This window comes from Molothrus aeneus, chromosome 4, assembly GCF_037042795.1.
Source record: "Molothrus aeneus isolate 106 chromosome 4, BPBGC_Maene_1.0, whole genome shotgun sequence".
NCBI lineage: Eukaryota > Metazoa > Chordata > Aves > Passeriformes > Icteridae > Molothrus > Molothrus aeneus.
Window position 1 is genome coordinate 30,527,264 of NC_089649.1, and position 22,693 is coordinate 30,549,956.

Genomic DNA, 22,693 nt, shown 5'->3' on the forward strand with positions numbered 1-22,693 from the left:
AATGTTCACAGAGTAATAGTGATTGAGTTCCTTTATACTTCAGACTATAAATTTCTCAGTGAGCCATTCTCTGGCGGTGTTACAGAATGGGTTTATTTTAATTGAAAACCATGCTGGGAAGCGTGGGATGTTTATATGCTCAATTCAGATTTTCTGCCTGCGAGGAGCCACCATATCCTCAGCATAACCTTTTGCCTTTCTCATTCCCCATCCCTGTGCTGGGCTGCCCTCCTGGAGGTGCTTTCCCATGCATGGGGAAGCAAGGATGGCCATCCCTGCAGCCATGGTTCCTTCTGCTCACCCCGACACGGCTGTTCCCCCTTGCTGGTGCACCCCAGAGTCTCTCAGCTGTTTTCCTTGCCATCCCACTGTGCTCTTCAGGACTGTCTGCCTCACTGGGCTCCTGCAGCCCAGCTTTGTGCTACTGTTTGAATGTACAGGGGCAAGCCTGAGTGTCAAGGCTAAGAAGTGTCAGGAGCATAAAGAAAAAGTTAGAGGGATCTCTGTACAGCAACATGCAGCCTGAAAAGGGATAGAGATATGTCGTTTCTATGCTAGGAACAACTAGCATATACAGAAGAAGGAAAAATTTCAATCTTTAAAGAAAAAAAGGTATCCCAGCAGTAGGAATATTTCAATCTGCACATTGATATTTTTTTACAAGCTGGCATTTGTAAGCAGTATTTCTGACAGATTATTGAAATCTCATCTCTCATTGCACATCCTAGCTCTGCTCCTGAGCTCCTTTTCTGCCTGAGGTGCTTGTGGGTCAGCAGTGCTGAGCAGCTGGGGATGCTACTGCTGCACCAGGCTTTGTTTTGGTCTCAATGCCCTCCAATGCCATGAAGGAGAAGCCCACCTGCCCCCTCCTCTGGGGTGGTGTCCCTTGGTGTGCAGGCAGGTCCTGTGGGCAGGGTCCATCTTCCACTGCTGGCCATGTGCTCTCTGGGGCTGGCACTGGGCAGCCCCATTCCAATGCCAGCAGGATGGGGATTGTGACAGCCAGGTACCAGGAGCGGTGTGGAGAGAGCTTGTCATGCTGCTAGGAGGAATTTCAGACTTGGTTTTGCTGTGATTAGTTATGAAAGTAAAGCAAAACTAAGCAGGTTATTGGCAGGAAGGAAAACAAGTCCACGCTGAGGGTTGCTGTGCCTAGAGTCCCAGGGGCTGAATTCCCAAATGCTCCTGACTCCACAGGGCTACCACTGGCCCCTGGTGTCTGCATGGCTCAGGAGCTTATGGTATTTCTAGCTGAGCACCAGGACTTCCCTGGGACTTGGGAAAATGTCTTCTTCCTGCTGAGATGGAAAATAACTGGGATAGCCCTTCAGTTGTGATCATCTGGGCAATTCCTCATTCCCTCTGGCAGGGGGAGCAGGGCCACAATATGCCCCATGGGGCCCAGATGCTGGGCAATCAGCCCCCCCTGCCAAGGTGGCAAGTGCCCAGCCAAAAGGAGACCACTTCATTCACTGACCAGAGTTCAGTGTGGCCCCTGTTGGGTTTCCTATACTTAGAAAGGTCCTGGGTCACAAATAAATCCATGTGGAGGGAGGCAGATCACTGGGGAGTGATCCGAGGGGCTTCAGAGGTGAGCAGGATGCTGCTGAGCCCTGCTGCTCCTTGCTGGGAGCCAGCAGCCACCTCAAGCAGTAAGTGCCTTCTGCAAGTACTTACAGAGAGGTACAAATGGAAAGCTGGTGTATGTAATCAGGAAACCCAATATATCAGGTGGAAACCACCAACCTCAGTTATAACCCAAGCTGGATTTCTGTTACACAAAGAGTTTTTAAATTATGGAGCCATTTCCAAAGTCAGCAATAAAAAGTGCTACATATCATCTGAAGAGAAGATAGACAAATTTATGGAAAATGAGGAAACCTGATACACAGCCACTGGCTGGATTTATGTGGTTGGGAATAGATGCTGAGATATCAATGTATTGTATGATGTCTGTATTACTTACTGTCACAAATGCAGGTTTTGATGAACCATTGCTTCTGGCTCTGACATACCTATGCTTTTGTAAAAAACAATTGCTTCCATAATACAGGAAGCAACAATGGAATGATAAAATCTTTGTATATTGGAAACAAGCATTCTGTATGAAACTTGTGGTTTGCTGTCCGTTTTGTAAGACTTAATCTTCCCTCTACAGCAGGGATTTTTTGGCAGCTCTGGTGATTCCACATTATGTTTGTGTATATTTTGCTGTAGGGTATAACCTCATTTTTGTTCCTAGTTTCAGCACAAAGGATGGAATAAGTAAATATGAGTGGATGTAAAGTACACACACAAAGGCGCATATGCATACACACATATATGTTTTTAGCAGTGTATTTGTGAAATCTGATAACAGATGGTTCTGTGACACTGTGAACAACCTACAGACTACAAACAGCAATTTCCTAGTGTGCATAAGCTTAAAGGTTTTTGAAAAAAATCTTTGGGGACTGTAAGCGACCATTTTCTAGTATGATTATGATTTCATTGTCTGTTTATGATTATGATTTCATTGTCTGTTATTTTTCAATGCAGCCTGCCTTATTCCTTTCCTTTCAAGCCTTGCTCTTGGTGACAGTTAATGAAGCAGGAGTTTTACTTGTTCTTGTCTTTCTGAGGTAAGTTAAAAGAACTGAGGTTTTTGGTGCTCTGATCCATTTCAAACCAGTTCTCCTGCTGCAAGGGAGACTGTGGTGTGGCCCTGGCCAGGACACTGGCCAGCAGCAAGCAGTCAAGGATAGCATAGCTTGACATGACACTTTAACCCATACCTCAGGCTCCATGTGAGCTGGTGGTGTCACGCCTTGGGACCTGGAGAGCTTGTGTTAACAGATCTAAATTCAGATGAAGCTGTATGCCCATGGCATAGCTGGGAGGCCCATGTGGAGAACCAAAGGCACTAGTGTGCACCCAGAATGTTCATATAAAATGTCATGAAAACAAGAAGTGATCCTTGGGATGAGTGTGGATATTAGAGCTGGGGAGGTCCTCTGAGATACTAAATCTTACCTTCCATAGCACGCTTTGGTTTTTATTCTTTCTTGTTAACTCATTATATTTTTTTAAGATAGGGATTATGAAATCACATTGACTGATTCCTGAATATTGCAATACATGTCATTTCCCATCCAGACAATAAAATGTATTACAAGTGCCTTTTTAATGAAAGAGAAAGCGAGACCTTCATGTTCTGCAACATCTGCTGGGAACATAACCTAAATTGAAAAAGTATGTTGTTCTTATGGGTAGAGAGAGTGAGAGGTCTTCCAGTGACAGGAAGTATCAAAAAAAGTTAATGCTGAAATCAGTAAAACAACCATGCGTGACAGGAGGAAAATGAGCACATAACTTTTTTTTTTTGGTGGCTTTTTTTTTTGGTGGCTTTTTTTTTTTTTTTTTTTTTTTAATGAGGTGGAATGGAGATGGACAAAGACAAGACAGAAATGGGGGAAGCGGGGAAGTGGGATTATCTGTGTATTGACAGAACTGTTTATTTGCTCCTGGCAGAAATAAATCCCAGCATATATTCCCTCTAGCTTTTTCTTATTTACAGAGATAGAAAGCCTACTCTGTTGCCAAGACCCATTATCCTTCGACTTGAGTCAAACAATACATCTTGCTTATTGAATCAGGGAATAGTGTGTGTTTTATGATGACAGAAAGGAAAAGGTAAGTTTACTCTTGCAGCCTTCTCCTGTTTATTAGTGTTTATGGTTACTACCATTACCATAATGATATTTTAGACATAGCAAAACAATGCAAATAAATAAATAAATAACATCTATTGAAAAATAATGAATTTGTCCTGAACTCCACCATTGTGGCTATGTGGGATGGTTCTGTGATGAGGAGCACAACATTTCTGAAACACTTCTGGTTTTGATGTGTCATCTGGTTAGCTTGATTTTACCTGTGTTAAGTTTGAAAATATTTCTTATGTGTGTTTTATGCTTTGCCTGCGCTCAAGCATCTATAAGTACTTCCAATCTCCTCATAAATACACCTTTGTATTCTGCCTAATATATAAACATCACGACCCATGTCTGAGAATGTTGGGAATTTTATTAGGTTCATAAAGTTTTAGTTGCGGTCTAGCCCAATGGGTCCAAAATAAATAAACGCAGAGAGCAAAAAGAGTAACAATTTTGTACTTATTTCTTCTCCTCTCCCCTGAGAGTTTCCCCAGTACTGGTGAAGTACTTGCTGCAGTGGTTTCTGTGGCTTGCTATCAAAGTATCTGCAAGCCAGTAAGTAAGAGACAGATGCAAAGTATAAAAGTAATTGGTAAGTAAGTGGAGAAAAGTAACTGAAATAGTCTTATTAATGCATTTTGTTGATTTCCTTGGTCTCTTTCCATCTTAATGATGGAAAGAAACTGTGAATAATTGTGAATGACTTGTGACAGTCTCTCTTGCTGCTCTAAGTGAAGATGCTTGGTCGGGACAGCTTCCTAAGCCCTGTGGATGGAACATGTAAACAATCAGCATGGCAGGATGGAAACCTGTCTTTCAGCATATAGGGAGAGCTGATTCTTGGACTGAGATCTTTGGTCTGGGCTGGCCCTTTCTCTGGCTCTGGACAGAGAGTGTCATTGTTCCTCAGCACGGAGCTGGCTTTGCCTACAGCATCCACAGTTGACAGCTAAGTTTGATGCGACAGTATAAAAAAAGAGCTATCAACAATGCCAGCATCTTCACCTGAGCTATGGGTGTGTGCAGCCTTTGCTTTAAGGTATTACACTCCATAGATATCCCAGGCCTCTCTTGCTCTGCAGACCTGCCATGCTCAGGACATTCAGGGTACACAGGACAGAAGCTGTTGCTCCTTCCCTGCTTGTGGAAAGGTGTTGTCTTACCTTGAGATAAACCTAAGTACATGCAGCCATCATGCTCTTCAAAACAATTCTGTAGTAAGCCTTTAATTGGTCAGAAAAATGTAGCCCTGCAAGCTTTGTAAACCCAAGAAACCAGCAAGCCACAGCTTATGTGGGAATCAAAACCATGTTTTGGGACAATTACATGAATTTTTGTCCAACCATTGCAGGAGCATCAGAGCCAGAGACACCACTTTTGCAGGAAAAACTGGGAGGTGAACCCTTAAAGATCAAGCCCCAAAACACCTTTTGTTTGTTTATATGCACTGCACTCATTCTGTCTCAATGCTATTGGAAAATTATTTATGGAATGTATCAAATGGCATAATACATGTTACAGATCTCTTTCCTAGTTAGCTACGAAGCTTACACTGCATTATATGGAGGATATAGACAACTTTTTATTGTTCAAGAATTTTAATAAAGCAAAAGATTTTTTAGAGCAGATAACTGTAACTGAGCTACAATTGCAACTCAAGTAAAACCATGCTATTTTGTTTTTCTTTCTCTCAACTCAGAGCTGCACAGTCAACTCTTAGATTTCCTTGGAAATTTTTCAGCGAGTCAAAATTTTGTTGGAAACATCTACACAGCTTTCATAATGCAAGTTACTTGGGCTTTTGAAGTGCCTTGGATTTGACAGACTCCTGTGAGCTCAAAGGTGAGCTCCTGCCAGGTTTGGCCAGAGGTAGGAGCAGCCAGGCCCTTAACCCTAAGGCAGTTGTTGAGGAATCCATGTAGTGCAGGTAGCTCAGGGTGCAGCTTGGATTGAGCCCTGGGTGAGGACAGCTCGAGGCAAGAGGCTGTGACCTGGTGCTGCCCCTTTGTCCAACAAAGGACAGAAGGATCTTTGGCTCAGACAGGTGACCAGACACTCAGAGACACAGCAGCAGCTGAGGACTCAGGTGGAAGACCCCAGCCTCAGGGTATAAAAGCCCAGTGTTTCCTTTGTTCAGTGGAACAAGGCAAAAGCTTGAGCTGTTACTCTCTTGCTGCACCATATTAAAATTACTTAAAGGAACTAGAGGTCTGAATCCCTTGGGAAACCTGAGATTGAGCTGCTAAAGAAATCTTGTCTGTGTGGGATGTGTAGGGAGTCGGGCAGAGCACCTGTTGTGTCACTGGAGCTGCCCTCTGTGAAGGGGCTTTGGTCACAGCATTTAAAGTCTCTGGGAGTGGGACTGTGGCTGCCAGAGTGCTACTGAAAGATCAGAGGGGAAAGTGTCCTCAACAGCAGATGCATCTGTGAGGCAAGGGGATGTTAAATTTGGGCTGAGGAATCGTGAGTTTTACCATTCTGCACAGTGTTTAACTGTTCTGGAAAAAAACGAGTTCTTGGGGACCAGTGTATGGACCAGCTCTAGGGGGACAATGTAGGGACATGGAAGCCAGATGGAGAAGGTGCCTTCCTTCAAGTGACTCCAGATGTTGATTAGACCCTGAGCACTCATGTCACTGCTCTGCACTGGCTGACTTCCACTGTCTCCTGCTCATCCTGCCAGTTCCTGACGCTCAGGTTTGGAGGGAGGAGTGTGCCTGTGCTGGATGTGGAGCAGGGGCAGTGTGTGTGCCCTCCCTGGCTCTGTCAGGCACGGCAGTGAGCAAGGCTCTACTTGCCTCACCCTCAGCTCAGCTCCCAGCATGGAGGAGGTAGAAGGGGAGGGCAGCCAGTGCCAAGCCCCAGAGCAGGCAGTCCCCTTGCCTGCACAGAGCAGTCCAGGTGACCCTGTGGGTCCAGCAAGGCTGTGGCTGCAGGCCCTCAGCAAGGTTTTAACCATTGCTAAAACTTTCTCTATCTCCCTTCTTTTTTTTTTTTTTTTTTAATACAAGTGCAAAAGCCCAAAATTACTAATGTTCCTTCCAAGGCAATGACCACAAAACAGAGAATCAAACCCGCAGAAATGCTTTCTTTTAGAAATTACTCACATTTCATCAGGCTTTGCTTATACTGAGGTGACACAGCCAAACCCACTGACAGTTCAGCTATGTGGCCTGAGAAACTCAACTGCATTAGCAAAGCTGCTCTCAGATGTAGAGCTACACTTTTTGTCTTTGTTAAAATACCACACTGCTACTCCTTTCCTAGCCTGTCAGCATCCCTTCTTATTGGCCCTTCTGCCTGTCCCACTGGAAATTTGGCATATGTTGCCAAACTCCTTGCAGCTATATGAGTCAAATATTCACTCTCAAATGCCTTAGACATGTGGGGAGAACTGCTTCTTTGCTCTTCCTTTTTCAGAAACGTAACTAAATCTTCCTATTGTGTGAGTTACTTTTTTCTTTTATTAAGAACACTGTATTTTATTTCATCCTACAGTGAAACAGTTGCAGGCGGCTGCCCAACACTTGTACTCTGAAAAAGGGAAAACAATGCAAAGAGAGGATGTCCCTGGAGGAAGATCATGCCCTGCCCCAGCTGCTCACACATGCAAGACAGATTTTCTTTTCAAGGACAGCAACCAGTCAGGAACATGACTGCTGTTCTTGCCCTTGGAAACACCCCTCTTTGCTTGGAAAGGTAATGCTTTGGTCACTAGCAATTGCGGCAAGGTTGGTACAAAAATAACTGCCAGCCACAAAACCCAAAAAGTTCTATGAATACTGTAGGTAAGTGGAAGTCATTGGGCACTGCAGGATGTGTGCCATGAGGGCCAGAGATGTACAGGGAGAGGCAGGGAAGATGTAAGATGCTTGTCCCAGCAGCTCATGATTTCCCTGCAGATGTACTAGCCCTAAGCCACTTAGTGCACAATTCTTCCTTCACAGAGGGGTCTTTGTAAGGAGTCAACCAAAGTAAGTGCATACATTATGTCCTATTTTAAAGTGTGCTGTAAACCACATGAACACTGCAGTGCATAAGGAGGAATTTGTATGACAATATATTTTTCACAGTGAATACTTTAGATCACCTATTATAGCTATGACGAGAACATACCAAAACCCTCTTACTGGCAGAATATTTTTTTTTTTATTTACCAATTAGAATCATTAAATTATAGAGTGCAACGGTGCTTGGAGGTCATCTGGTCCATCCCCATGCTGAAAGCAGACCTGACTTTGCAATTAGATGAAGTATTCCAAGGCCTAGTTTGGTGAAGCTGTGCATCTCTCTGGGAGCAGGGATGCTGCAGTCCCTTTCTGTGTTCCTGTGCTCAACTGCACCCTGTGACAAAAATTTTCTTCCTTCTTTCAAGAGACAGGTAAGAAAACACCTGTTTCCTGTTTTCCAAAAAAAGGTGTAAGTTGAACACTGCACTCTTTAGGCATAGCTGTGCATGTGCGTGGAGACAAAGACATTTGCTTTTCAGAGCTTTGACCTGTTCTAGTGTTGAACAGTTCCTGACAAGGGCAGTCTCTGTGTTGATTTTCTCAAATATTTGGTGAAATTTTTCTTTCTGTTTGTGAATTTTTAATAATTCAGTCATTAGGACTCACTAACTCCTTGCTTTGATGTCTGGGGCTCAGCTGGTTTTTTATTTGTTTGGAGTGGTGGGTTTTATTGATTGTGAGATTTGGCTAAAAAATGTATACCTGATTTTGCTTTTAATGCTGACATTGGGAGAAAAAAAATAGACTTTTCCTGTAAGGTCTCACAAATCATAGACCTGTCACTCTGACAGGCTGCAGTGGTTTGACCTTGGCTAGTGAAGGTGCCCTCCCTATAAACAATTGCAAACCCCCATGCCTCATGGTAGACCCATGAATAAATGTTTCAAGTGGGACAACATGCAGTGTGAGATAATATAGGAGATTGTATAGGAAACCATTATAGAAAGGGTAGGATAAGAGGAAAAGTGGTACTGTTATGGTGGTTTAAAACCCATTGGCTTGGGTTATCCCTTTCTTTCAGCTGTGGCTTGAGAAGCTGTGGTGCCTGTTCATCTGTTTTCCTTCTTCTCTCCCCAAAAATGCTGTACAGTGATGAGCAATGTCCAGTAGGCAGTAGCCAGGGCCCAGCAAATTGCACAGATGAAATGAGACTGTGAGCAAAGTTTTAGAAGAATGAAAGTGAATGTTAAGTAGGCAATAAATGTTAGTTTTTATCTTTAAGAGCATGTGTTATGATTCTATCCAATTGCCTTCTATAGACTTAGATATTTTGTGTTGCTGAATATCATAAAAAAGGGTATGGCTCCTTCATGATGTTCCTCTGTTCAGGGATGCCTCTTCTTTTATCCCTGTCTTCTAGTTTTCACCAACATTTCAAGGCAAATTTTTAGATTGTGGGCAAAGGATGGCATATCCTCTGAGACACACAGTTTGTTGTGTTCTTCTCCTGATTTGTAGGGGAATGTTATGCAGTAACACTTTGAGGTCTACAAACAGAATAAAAAGTAATCCTGATAATTCCTTGAAAAGCAGCAATTATTTTTGTGGTCATCAGTCATTAGCAGGTTTCTGGATACTACTTAAGCTGCAACATCATGGGGGAAAGTTTCTTGTGTCACTTTCATTGGCCTTCAATCACAAGTTATAAATGCATTACTTTCTGGTCATTGTTTTATGATGCATAGGGCTGTCAGATATTTTGGCCTTGGTGATTTATGGTTTTGGAAAAACAGAGCTTTCAGACAGATGGATTTTTGGGGACTAGAGTAGCTAATGTAGCGGAGAAGGCACCCATTTGGGGAGAAATCTGTGAGAGATATGATCTGCATATGAAGAGGACAAGCTACTGGCACAATAATTGTAATATTATGGATAGCTATATAAAATAACAGATGCGGAGAAGTGGGATGCCAAAAAAGCCAACAAGATCTTGGTGGGAAGCTTTTGGCATGTCAGCTTCAATGATCGAGCAAGACACCATGAGAAAGGAGATTTTTTTCCAGGAATCAAAAACCAGGGATGTGGTTGCTAAAAGCAAGTATTCCAGGAGAGTGAAGAGAGAGAGAGAAAATGTCAGATAGAGATGTACAGTGCATTGCTGGAAGGCTTAAACCTTAAAACATTTGAGTAAAGGCATTCCAGTTTAGAGGTTACTGTGTTAAAGGATAATAACCTAGCCAGGAGAATCATGAATAAATGGGAAGTAATTGTGTTTCTCCACTCGTGCTCCAGCACTACTGCCCTAACACAGGAGAGTCCCTGTGGGAAAGGGCCAGGAGGTCATTTGTGAGGAAAGTGCCTAACTCAGAGGATCGAGGCAGGTATCTCAGCCTTCAGTGGGAGACTGCAGTAGTCTTTGTGTTTCACAGGCAAGGACACACAGGCATAGCTAGCAAGAGCAGGATGTCTTCTGCCTGTGGCACACCACTAAGCAGACATCTCAGCTTATTAATAAAATTCTCAGTAGTGAAGTACCACAGGGATATTTTTGCTGGGATAACCATGTTGGCTCTGAGATTTTACTTCTTTCTGGAATAAGGATATGATTCTAATGCACTTAAGGCAGTCACATTTCCCACACTCTAATATTGCAGCTCTACATTTTTGGTATCGGCCAATCAGATGTGTTATAAGTATGAATCAGACACTGGTTTTAAGGCTTGCAGACCTCTCTCATAAAGCTTTAATTTCCTCAATGATTTGCAATATTCATACATCTTTCACAGGGTAGTGCCAATGGGCAAGGCTGTGCCAGGCACAATGCTGTGTTATGTCTGCGGATTCTATCCAGTTAAGTCCTAAGTAGGGCTTGACAAGTCACTGGCACATGATCCAAGCCTTTCTTATTTATCAGGGGTACAAGTGGTTTGTGGTCAGTCAAAAGTTGAATTAACTCTCTGGAAGAGCTTTTTTCCTACATTTTTCACATGTTTCTTTTACAATGAGACAGTTCTCAGTCTGCAGAGAATGATTTATGTCATCAGCAAATGTCTAGGAGCAGTACATAGCAGCCCCACCAGTCTGACTGGGTTGTAGTGTTGCAGGTGGCTCTGAGTGGTTATGGGAAAGGAGAATTATGTGCTTCAGGTAGGGCTTCCACTCAGTTGAAAACATATTCTTGTATTATATTCAAATACCAGGTGATTTCATTTTCCAGGAGTTCATTACAAGGATATATTGCTACCATTCATAACCCAGTGTTCATTTCACTTTGACATAGATTCAGGAGTTTGCATTAATTTATTAGTTTCTTAGGCCAATTTACCCTTCCTCAGTCTGCCTTAATGCCTGGTTTTCATGTGTGTTATCTCAGTTGTTCAGCTAGTTTTGATGTAGCCCAGTGTTTATTGCCTTTCAGACCTGAATACCAAGTGTCTCTGGAAATCTAGACTGGCTTTTATCATATTTCTCTTCCCAATGGCAATATCCCAGGACTTTGTCTGTACAAGCAACTATCCCTTTCCAGGTGCTGCAGTAGCTTTGTCATTTCCTTTGGAATATATTGGGTGCAGTAGCAATGCCAAAAGGAAGTCTGTGGAAGGATTACCATCCAAAAGGCATAATAAAAGTAGTTAACTTGGCGCCATCTGGGTGTAGAAGCATCTGCCAAAAACCATTTGCGGCATCTAAGAGGGGAATAAAACTTGGGCATTCATCTTGGAAAGATGCTGTCCACTGTGAATACGACAGTGCTTCTCCCAAGCACTTTGTTTTGTTGATTTAGGTCAAAGGATGTGCTGACTTGGCCGTTTTTGTTAAGGCTTGTAACCGCTGGTGAATGCCATTCAGTGGGTTTGGCTATTTCCCCTGCAACACTGACAGGGCCTGGGCTGTCTGCTGCTGCTTGTTGATGGGGAAGCACTGAACTGAACACATCCTGAGCCTGTACACCGTAGGGAGCTCTATTCCATTGTGTGGTGGGGGATGAGCTTGGTCTTTCCTCCAGCGGTTTTCTCTTGTTTTCTTTAGACTGATACCGGGATGCCATCAGTGTGTTGTGTTGAGCAGTCATTTTTTTCACCTCTGGGAACAAACATCTCCCAGAGTGTCCTGTAATATTGCAAATTACTGCAGACCTTGCTGGCATGTATGTTCATCCATGAGTGCAAATGGTGGAAATGTCCCAGTCACTCATTCTTTGTTTTCAACTGGTTCTTTTTTCATTTTTTATTTCTGAATGCTGTCCTGTGCCTCCTCTCAGGTACTTTGTTCTTGTTCCTGCTTTGCCTTTTGACCCAGGAGACTGCTTTATACCTGTTAATTTTCCCGCTCCAGTCTCTAAAATCTGAGAGGACCCTTACTCAACTTTCCTCCCTTAACTCACTTCCCTCCATTCCTGCTGGCATGGACACCACTAGTGTTGTGTCAAGGCCTCTGTTCAATTAAGTTCTTCTGTACCCTTGAAGACATGTCCTTCTTTCACTAGAAATCTGTCCTAATGTAGCAGAATATAGAGGTGTGAGGGCTCATGGAATGTTTCATCGTCATGGTCATCTTAAAATCAGTCTAAGTTTAAATCACTGAAAACTGAAGAGAAGTCCCAAAAATGCTGACTTAAGCTCCTGCTATTGTACAAAAAGCATCACAAACTCATTATTCAGGGAATGAGGCCATCAAATACATGTGTGTTTTCCCATTGTTTTCCCTGGCAAAGAATTAATTCATGTTGCAAAAAATTACTGTAAAATTTCTTCCATTTCCTCCTGGTCAATTTATCGTATTGACAGGAAGGTGGCTAAGTTGTGAGTGTGCACACTTTCAGCTGACACTTCACAGCCAATAGTGTTGCCAAAAGCCAAGCATCATCATAGTCAAAATGTGGGATTTTAAAAAATGAGAGCTGATATTGATTGCACTGCATTTCATGTGACTGGAGCAAGGGGTCTGGTTTTGAGAAATCATCATGCCCCTTTAAAAAGATCAAGGCTCAGTCTCATTTTAAAACACTTAAAATTGAAAATAAATCCTGAAAATGCTGACTTAAGCTCCTGCTATTTTACAAAAAGCATCACAAACTCATTTGACCCTCAGAACTGAAATTTTCTTCTTTCTCCAAGTTCCAGACCCATATCCTGCACACTTTCTTCATATCCCTCTGTTAAGTACTTCCAGTTGGACTTCACAATGAATAAGAGAAGTAGAAGTTGACTGTATCTTTGCCTGTGTGTGCTCCTATCTGTATCTGTGATCAAGACTCATGTGACTCAGTATATATGTGTATATTCTTGTTAATTCTGCCTTTATGAGCCCACAAGCTGAGACGTTTTTGTTGCTAAAGCTATGAGGAAGGAAGATGAAATTGCTGTAGCCAAGTAGAAAACTTTCCCTCCTGAAGTAAGACGCGTAAGAATATGATGCTAGAAAACAGAGGCAAAGCTAGGCAATCTAAGAGACGCTGAGATAATTTTCTCATATTTTGTGTGTTTTGTTTGTTGTTGTTATTCTAATGTGAGAAAAAGAAGGAGGAGAAGAAAAAGTGGCCCATTCCCATTTGTGAAACTCTTGCCCCTCATAAATCACAGGACTCTGCACCACAGTGAGCAGCTCTGAGTGCAAAATGCTGTAAAGTAATGTAAAAGATATGTTAAGAGAAGTGCATACTTTTCAGGTTTTGTACATTTCAAAAACATCAATCATTCATTTTTATCTGCCTGTTCTACACAATTAAAATTGAAAATTAAATCAGCAGAAAGGAATTAATAGAATAAACTACTATTTATTTTGGGAGATCCTCTTGATAGAGTGTGATTGCATCATTATTTTTCACATCAATAACATGCAGTAGGTTTTTTCCCAGAAACCCTCTTGGGTTTAGAGATGAGATTATTTTTCCCTCTAGTCCCCTTTGATGGGTATTTATGGCTCAGATGAAGGGTGGTTTTGGAAGAAAGCCCTTAGTTCTCATCTTGTCAGAGTGGCAGTTAATCTTAGTATCTATAATTGTCTAATCATTTGTATTTGCCATATGTTTTTCTCTTTAGCTTTCGTGTTAAACTTTTGAGGGGGGTCACTGAAGCTGGCACACATGCTTTTTTAATTTGACTGCATCTTTGATTATCAGGAGTCAGTGTTTCTAAATACTCAAATAATTTAAAGAGGTTCAGATATCTAAACAATTGAAACAAGAATAGTAACAACAAAAACCATCAAGCTGCTTTTTAATAATGCTTTTCTTGATAATGACTGGCTCTGCAGCTACAATAGCCTTCAGCACAGCACTGAGAGGCATTGCTGGGAGAAGCCCAGTGCAGATGGAGGTTCTCTCCAAGAGGTGGTGCTAACAATTGCCACAGTTGGAATAACATATTTGTAAAATCTCTCTAATCTGCTTGCAACTGTAATTAAAGGTTTTATGTGGACATGTGTGCTTGTGCAGAAGTGTGCTGTCCTCCTATTTATGAGCTGTGTAATTGTACGTTTAGTCCTTTCCTGGCGTAGGAAAGCCACACTGTAATGTGTAATTATAACCTTGGTAAGTGTAACACCATTAAAGTTACAGTCAGTGGTATGCACAGCAGAGGAATGATAGGGTGATGACAGAGTGACATGCTGTAACCAGCGTGGCATAATGAGAAGAGTCTTGTTGATGCTGCTATTCTGGCTGTTCTCTGTACCAGCTAACTTTAGGCTCCCCAGGAGAAGGGCAATGTTGCTAAGCCTCGCAGAAGCACTGGCTCTGTCTGTAGCTGTGCTCTTTGCTGGACACTTACCCCCAGGCTCTTTAGGACCTAGAGTAATCGGGGCCCAGGGAGTGGCACAGCCTCAGGAGGTCCTGGCACACTCTGGGGGCAGCGGTGCTGGCTGTGCCATGGGTGGACCTTGCTGGGGTGCTTGCCTCAGGTCCCAGCTGAACCCTCCCTGAGCATGGGGAGCCACCTCAGCCTCAGACCAGCCCAGACCACTGCCCCCAGTGCAGCAAACAGCCTTTTCACAAGCCAGTCTGGGGCTTGCTGGCTGCATCAGGTGCAGAAAACTGTCCCTCTCTCTGTCATCACTGTTTTCCCAAAGCATGGGGAGCAAAGCAGCAGGTGTTCACAACTGCAGGGTGCAGGAAGCTGTGGCAGGCACTGTGGTGGGAGTGGGTGGTGGAGGACCCAATCAGTGCCCCATGTCACTGCTGGCTGTGGTGGGGGAGTGATGTTGGTTTCACAGGGAAGATGTCCAAGTGAAATGCTGTAGGCTGCTCTCCGACATGTCCTGTAGATGGAAACAACCAGTAGTGTCATGAAAAGCAGCCTGGGGGAACTTTGCCCAGGAGAGCACCAATGTTGCTTGATTTTTTTAATATTGCTGCCAGCAGTAAATTCCATGCTCATCTCTGTGCTGGGAAGTTTCTGCTACTCTGATACCTGTGGGATGCTGTTAGCCACATTGGAAGTGCATGCCGATTAGCACCGCTGAGGAAATTAAAGTTCTCAATGTGCGTATGTGGATTAAACTACACTGCAAATTGAATTAAATTCTCAAAAATCCTGCCAGAGAAGAGAGTATTTTATTAAATCCCAGCCTTGCAAGCACTTTTATATAGGATTGCAGAGGAGAGCTTTAAAATGGTCCTTATGGCATTTTTAATGGAAGCAGGTCCCAGGGCTGGTTCAAGGCAGCTGGTCCAGTGTTTCTCTTTTTGCATTGGCAGGAGTACACCACTAATCTGAAAGCTGTTGAGAGTCTTCTAGTGATGCCTTTTTTCCATGTTTGTGTTTTGTATTTTCTGGCTGAGTTAGACCGTATCCTGTAAACTTACTTATTGTGCTTCGTATTCATTGCAATGACATCTACTGTGGAAGGGAGGGAGAAAGTTTATTAACCACAGGCTCACCTCCTGCTGACTGCAGTCAGAGATGGCCTGGGACAACACTTTCAGCAGATGTTTCTGCTTTATAGATCAATGGAAACTTTACAGAGATATTTCCCTCTTCAGTCCAAAAGCAAATGCCAGCAAGTCAGAGATCCACTAACTTTGTGCTGGACAGCAATAATTTTATTTGGTTTTTAAATATTTTTATATATGCACAAGGTAGCTACCAAAAAGTTGTCTTTAACATTGCTTTAAATGGCATCTCTTAGAGCAGTAAAGCTGCTGCTCTCCACTTGCAGGGAGCAGTCCTGCTGTCTTTGCCTGCAAATGAAACATCAGTGTAGGCTACAGCCTGGCAGAGACAGGCACGCACAAGACACAAACAATCAGCCATCATCCTTAGTTGGTATTTTCTGGTTCTGAATCTCCATGGAACAAATATGTACTTCAAAGGATGAAAGAGAAATATGCCATTTTATCCAAACAAAGGGGAGAAATGCGTCTTTCTTTCTGCAAATTATCTTCTTGCTTTGTGAAGGAGGGGCTGACAGGGGAATATGGGATAGAGATTGGAGGGAAACGGAAAGCTTAACATCTGTGCCCACTCATGAATCCATGGGGATAGGAACACACGACCCCTTTCTCAGCGCAGCACTCCTGTCTGCTACAGCTTTGGGTGCAGTTGTTCCCAAGCAAAGAGGAAATAAGCACTTTTAATATTTTGGCCAAGAAACACCCTCTATGGTTTCAGATGACCAAGGTGAAACCAGCGTGCAATGGGTGCCCTCCAGGACTTGTCTTTGTCTCATACTTTGCTGTTTGTGTAAAGGAAACCAGATAATTGTGACTGAAGGAGCTGCTTCCTTTCCATGTGTGTGTGTTTGCTGCAAGAGTGATGGCATCTGTGGGAAACAGACTCATACATCCCACTCATGTGTTACAGAGTCAGGGAGAACTCTTGGCTCTACAGATGTCTGTAGGAAACTGTGAATTTAGAGACACATCTTTTAGTTATGGAAACCTCCGCTGTGTTGAAACCCCAGCTGATATTTCGGTGGTAGAAACATCAACTGTCCTGTCAAGAAAGACAAGTTACTGGGAGTATTTTTTGTAGCAGCAAAATAAACTCCACTGATTGCCTGCCATAAGGGAGCTAGAGATGTCCTCCGACTGAATCAGACCATAGCTGGAGATATTTAATGTTCCTTTCATGTTTAGGAATCTGTGTATTTGGTGGAATATCTGCATGAAGAAACTGCTGTGCTGTCTCTGAGTATCATCTTTTCTCAAAGACCCCAGAAGCATGTGCACAGAGTGCACAATAACAAGAGTTTCCTATAATTCAATTGGCATTTCTGTGTTGGGTCAAAAAACCCATGAGGCCATGAAGCTTGAGAGAGATTATTTCTTTTAGTGGCTGACATTTAAATGCCCACTATTGTGTAACACAGTGGTCAGTCCAAGCAGGTTGTGCCAGAGACTTGTAAATGCACAATTGCCTACCTTGTCCTTTCCCAAGTAAGCTTCATTGTTCTAATGGGATTTAGCAAGCACCATTGAGATTTAAAAGGATATGAAAAGCTTCTCATTTGCTTGTTAATCAAAGTAACCATGTGATCATCCAATTTACGTTCTGCCTAATCCTTGCTTCCCCATGAGCACTGGGCAGAAGTAAACAATTTAGTGCTATGGGGAGCTCAGGCTAATGCAGTTATCCTCTCTGGTCAAAATTTCTGTAGACACACTCCTCATCTTCCTCCTGCCTAAGGTCTGGATAAGGTCCTTCAGACAGTTATTTCTCAGACGTGCAGAACCACCTCTGGTTTCCTGTACAGATGTACAGAATCATTTCCAGTGCACAGCAGCAGCTTTCAGGATGGCCCATTGTGTTTTATTATTGGCTTTTCTTTAAATATTTCTTCATGCACCAGCAAGTTCCTGAGCTCACTTTCTAATGGCATAGGCAATCTTGATTTCTCATTACTTTTCAAAAAAAAAAAGTCTGCATCTGACAGCCCATATGCCTCTTTTGTTATTTTATAATTTGAGAGTACTACATATAGATCTGATTACCCCTCTCTCTCCTTTGCCAATAGGTGCTTTATTACACTGCTGGCTTTGCTCAGTGGCCCATCATGCTGGTATAAAGGGGACTTGCAGCCATGTGTCTGGGACTTGACTGCAACTTATTTAAAACTCTGGATCCCTGGTGGGTGCAACCTGTTGTTATGCACCATTATGTGGAGAGTAACATGCTTAGTACAGCAGCTCCTTGTTTAGTGGTGCTGTCTCCTGCTAATCCTCTCTCCAGGAACCAGGGGCTTTGAGCTGTCTGAGGAGGCACTCAGCACTGCATGCTCTGTGCCAGGAGATGGACTCTGCAAGGGCAGAGCTTGGAGTGGGTCACTTCCCCCGCCAGGGGCTTGAGGTATGAAAGCAGGGCAAGTCCTCTGTCCCTGTGAAAGTCGGTACCAAGAGAGCATCCTAAGGATGGCTGGTTGATCTCCCCTCCCTGCCTTACTGGGAAGGAGATGACAATTTTCCTTATAACATGAAGATGTGTCTCTTGCTCCCTTTGGCCTGTTCTGCAGCCCTTGGAGGAGGAGGACTCAGCTGTTCCATTCACTAGAGGCCACTGCAGCATCACCCACCTCTGGTGTTTTCACCTGCATTTGAGTGTTGCTCTAGAGACTGTGTTTCTGACTATGATCTCTCTTCTAGGTTTTTTATTTGATACACTAATATTCTCTCTTAATAACAATGAAATCTTCACTGTTCCCAGGGCAAGTTTGTCATGCTCCTGTCAGCAGTAGCAGTAGGTGACATAGTGTCCTTTCCAGCTGTTATAAGCAACCAGTCCATGGAGACATGAAACCTTTGACACCCAAATGCCATAGTCAAACCTTGTTCTCTTTTATAACACACTGACACTTTTATTAGAATCTGTGAGACTTAAACTCATGCTTTAGGGAGGACCTCCCCAGTTCCTCTCCTGGAAGGGTCCAAGGGCTTCTCTGTTTTTCACTTACTGTTTTAGCTCTCAGGGCTGAACTTCTCCAATTAAGTCCTCTGATTAACTACCTCAGACCTTCTAATGCTACCAGCATTTTATGGTCCTGTCTGCACAGATCCATTTTCAGACTCTCAGGTCAAGTAGCTGGATTACACATAAATTTCCTTTTTGCATTTGTAATTTTGAGGTATGCCTGTTCTTTTTTACTCATCTCTGCTGGTGTACCTTAAGTGTGATGGTCTTAGTCCTGGTACTCTCTGGCCCTTTTGTTCTGTTCATTTTTTCTCCTAGGAATGTATTTATATTACACATATAGGGTTTTTTTAATTTTTCAGCTTTAGGCCAGCACTCTGTTTCTTTTCAGTCCTGTGCAGAGTCTCTACCCTGGTATTTTCCCTCTGATCAAAACTTCATTTATGTAAACCTTTGCAGGCTTTCCACCATCAAAAATGTAATGTGTTCATTCAAATAATCAAAGCCATTGAACTTTCAATCCCTGTAGAGTAGAGGTCTTCTCCTTTGCTACATGAACACAAATCTGTGCTCCATTTGTGCACTGGAACCTGCCAAAACCTTGTATCAAGCACAGGGAAAACATTTGGCATCAACCACCTCCCCAAAGACTTCTCCCCTGAGAGGGGAAAATTCCATTTTTTTTCTGTGTTACATTCTTTCAATAATCTATGTGTGTGAGACTTGTAAATGTTTGGCTGTGTTTCTGCCCCTCTGCAAAGTCTATGCACTCACTGCTTCTGCTCTCTCTCTGCCTCCTTGCCTCTCCTTTCTCCATTTGGTAAGACCTCTGCTTTCACTATGAACACCCTGTTTCCTGTGGTTTTCCTTGTAATGTTAATGTTACTCTTCCTGGCACTAGCCTAGTCTAGAACTTGAATGCACTAAGGAAATCTTATGATGGATCTGGCCTCTTTATGCAAATGTCAGCTCTCTGCTTAGCTTATGCCTCAGAAAATGGATATCCATGTTCGATTCCTCCTGAATTCAGGCTATGCAGGCCTTTCTGAGCTGAATGTCATCAAATGGGAACTGTGGCTCTCTGGGGTGGCCAGAGCATCATGAAATTCAGTCTTGGAGCATGCTGGGATCCCCAGGTGTCCTCCTGTGGTACCCCATTCCCAACTTCACAACTTAATAACATCTCAGACACTTGAGAATATAAATGGACATTTTTCAAATGGTCAGGCTGCCAGTCTTATCTGAAAAAGTGTGGATTTCAGTACAGGACTGAGTATCTTCAACTGGGATTGTGCTTTTGGTTCCATCGCTGTTTATTTTTGGGTATGACACCACCTTTACCATGACTCAGCTGCCTTATCCATGAAATGAAGGTACTAATCTCATCTTATTTGCACAGTGCCCTAACCAGCAAAGGAGTTGTGGCACTGCAGAGCTAAGTTGACTGAAATGGGTGAGTTATTTTTGCTGAAGTCTCTAGCTTCTCAAAAGCCTGAGCTAACTGAAGCAGTAGTTAGACAACTGGAGAAGTAACTGGATCAGGAGCTATATTTGTGAACAGGCAGGGGCGTATTACTCATGTGAATAATTCATCTGACAAAGACATATAGTTTGCATCATATTCTTAAAACAATGGACTGTAAATATTGCAGTCTGCTGAATTATTTGACGGATGAGTCAATGCAATTTAAGATCCAATTATTGGATTCCTTAGTCCCAGACACTTAGTTGAACAGCACCAGTTGCTGAATGAGTAGGTTCACACTCACTCCAACTGGAAGTTGCCTTTGCAAACTGGGTTTGAGTACTGGCTCAAACATGGTTGACAGAAATCTGGTCGTTCCAGGATCGCGGGCTACTTGGCTGCTGTTACAGGCAGTACCTCAGCAAGTGTTAACTGCTGCAGTAAAACTTGTTTTAAAGAATGGGGACTTGTGGTAAAACCTTTCCTTGTTGCTCTAGGTAGCTAAGTCGGCTTGGTATGATCTTTGTATGACGCTAAAGCTCAGGTATGCACAGTAACTTTTGCTCACATGAACATTTCTGCTCACAGTGAACTTCTTTGAACTCCATAACAGCTAGCCTTCATAAGAGATCATTCTGAATTTAGCTTAGCACCCTTGAAAACTTTCAAACCCTGTGTCTGTTGGTTCCTGGATCCTCACTGTCCTCTGGTTAAATAAGCCTTTGTGGCAGAACAGTGCTCCATAGTATCTGAATGTGTTTGAATGAATGGCTTTAGTAGTTTCTGAATGTTATTCTTTCATTCATAGTTGCAAAAAAGTCTGTATCTCATGGGGACAGTGACAACCACTCCCTTCTGTCAACTCCTCTCTTTTTCCATTTGATTTCACAAGATGAATTGAGTCAGTGCACTGAATGGCCATCTGTTTTCTGTAGGACCTGCTGGAAGTGGCTCAGAACACTCCAGTTATGCTGAATCAATTCTCTGGAGGGGAGAACAGCATCACTGGTAGACAGGACCTTGCTGGGGGCTGCTGCAAGATGTGGCTCAGCATCCTGTTTTATTTCTTTAGAGAGATAATGTTCCAGTGAGATTAACTATGTCTTGTACACCTCAAGTCCCCTTGATCATGATCAGATCTGTGCTCCCTTCCTACTCAATGGGTCAGAGCTGCTCTTTCACCTGGTTGGTTGAACCACATGGTACAACCCTCACAGCTTGGGCAGATCCTCCAAATCTATTTGTTCACATCCACTTAATTGTTATCAACTTCCCATCTGCATGGCCCTTCCTCTTCCAGACAGCAGGGAAGGCAGAGATGGTCATCCTTACCAGAGAGGAACAGGTTGGACTGTCATGAGTTCCCTTTGCAAGGAGAGGAGTGCCAAGCAGATATTTCAAATGGAAAAAATAGCATGGGATGAGAAGGACAGTGAACTTAGAAAAGAGAAATTCAGTCAGATAACACAAAAAAAGAGATGGAAAGAAAGAAAAGTTAAGTGTTGGGAAAAGAGGGGGTAAATGGCTTCTTAAATGCAGCTAGCAAGGATAAAGACTAGTGTCTTCCCAGACCTCTCACTGCTTTTGTGTCCATCCTGGAAGTAATTATGACCCTGGTTTTGGGGATTCAGTTTTGGTGCACCATATTTAGATTTTTCAAACTACCTTTTTCATCTCTGGGTTAAATAGGACACAAGACATGGTCTATTATGTGGCACTTGGAGTCAGGGAGGAGAAGACTCCCAGGGAATCATGGGCTGCTTGCGCTGTTAATGCGCTGCCCCCTTACTTACCCACAGATTGTCAGTGAAAATGCTGGTATTCAGCCCTGCCATGGCACAAAACACGGAATATCAGGACTGAAATTGCTGTCCTTAAGTGAACACTAACCATGTGACCAGAGAAAGGAATGCATTTGCTTGGTCAGTAAACATCTCTTTAAGGCCATTAACATAATTTGGCTTCCAGTTTCTCCTCACCAGGCAGATTTCATTTAGTCAATATCAGAGCTATCATAGGCTGTGCTGTTTTATTCTGAACAAGACCACTGTTCTCCATGTTGCTGCACTAGAGCTCTTCTTGGGGGTGCTTGAGGACAAACCCAGGCACAGGGCATGAAAAATCTCAGCTGCTTTACGGACATTGTAGCACCCTCAGCAACCTACTCAGAAAGCTTAGAGCTGACTTTGCATTTTTGGCCTTGATCTCTGGCACTAAAGTTAATTGGGATAATTCAGAGTTCACACCCATCTCCCCGAGGGTTTGGTTTAAAAATACATGTAATGTGAGGTTTAAAATAATTTCTTTTGATTGGAAGTATTTGGAAATGTTTCTCTCCACTGGTTTTAAAAGGTGTCATTTTTTTATGAATGCTGAGATGTTGATTAATAAAATTCCGAAAGCATTAACTCAATTGAGTGAACTCCAACTTTTCCCTTTTTTTATTGTTATGATTTGTGAAAATAAATGCAATAAAAAAAAAATCCCAGCAGCTCTGTTAAACTGTATCCTCAGCAGTCTCCCTCCTGACAGCCTTACCAGATGTTTTATGATGTTAGACACGGGGCTGTTTGCTCTTGGGGGAGGGCTGAGTAAAGCCTTTGCTTAGCACCATCAGGCTTCAGCTGGTGACCCTGTGTCTCAGGCACCTTGGACACCAGCCTGAACCCTGGTTAGGAACCAGGTGGTTTGGTCTCCCTGCTTTAAGGAGTCCTCAGGGAGGAGCAGCTACCTTTGGTT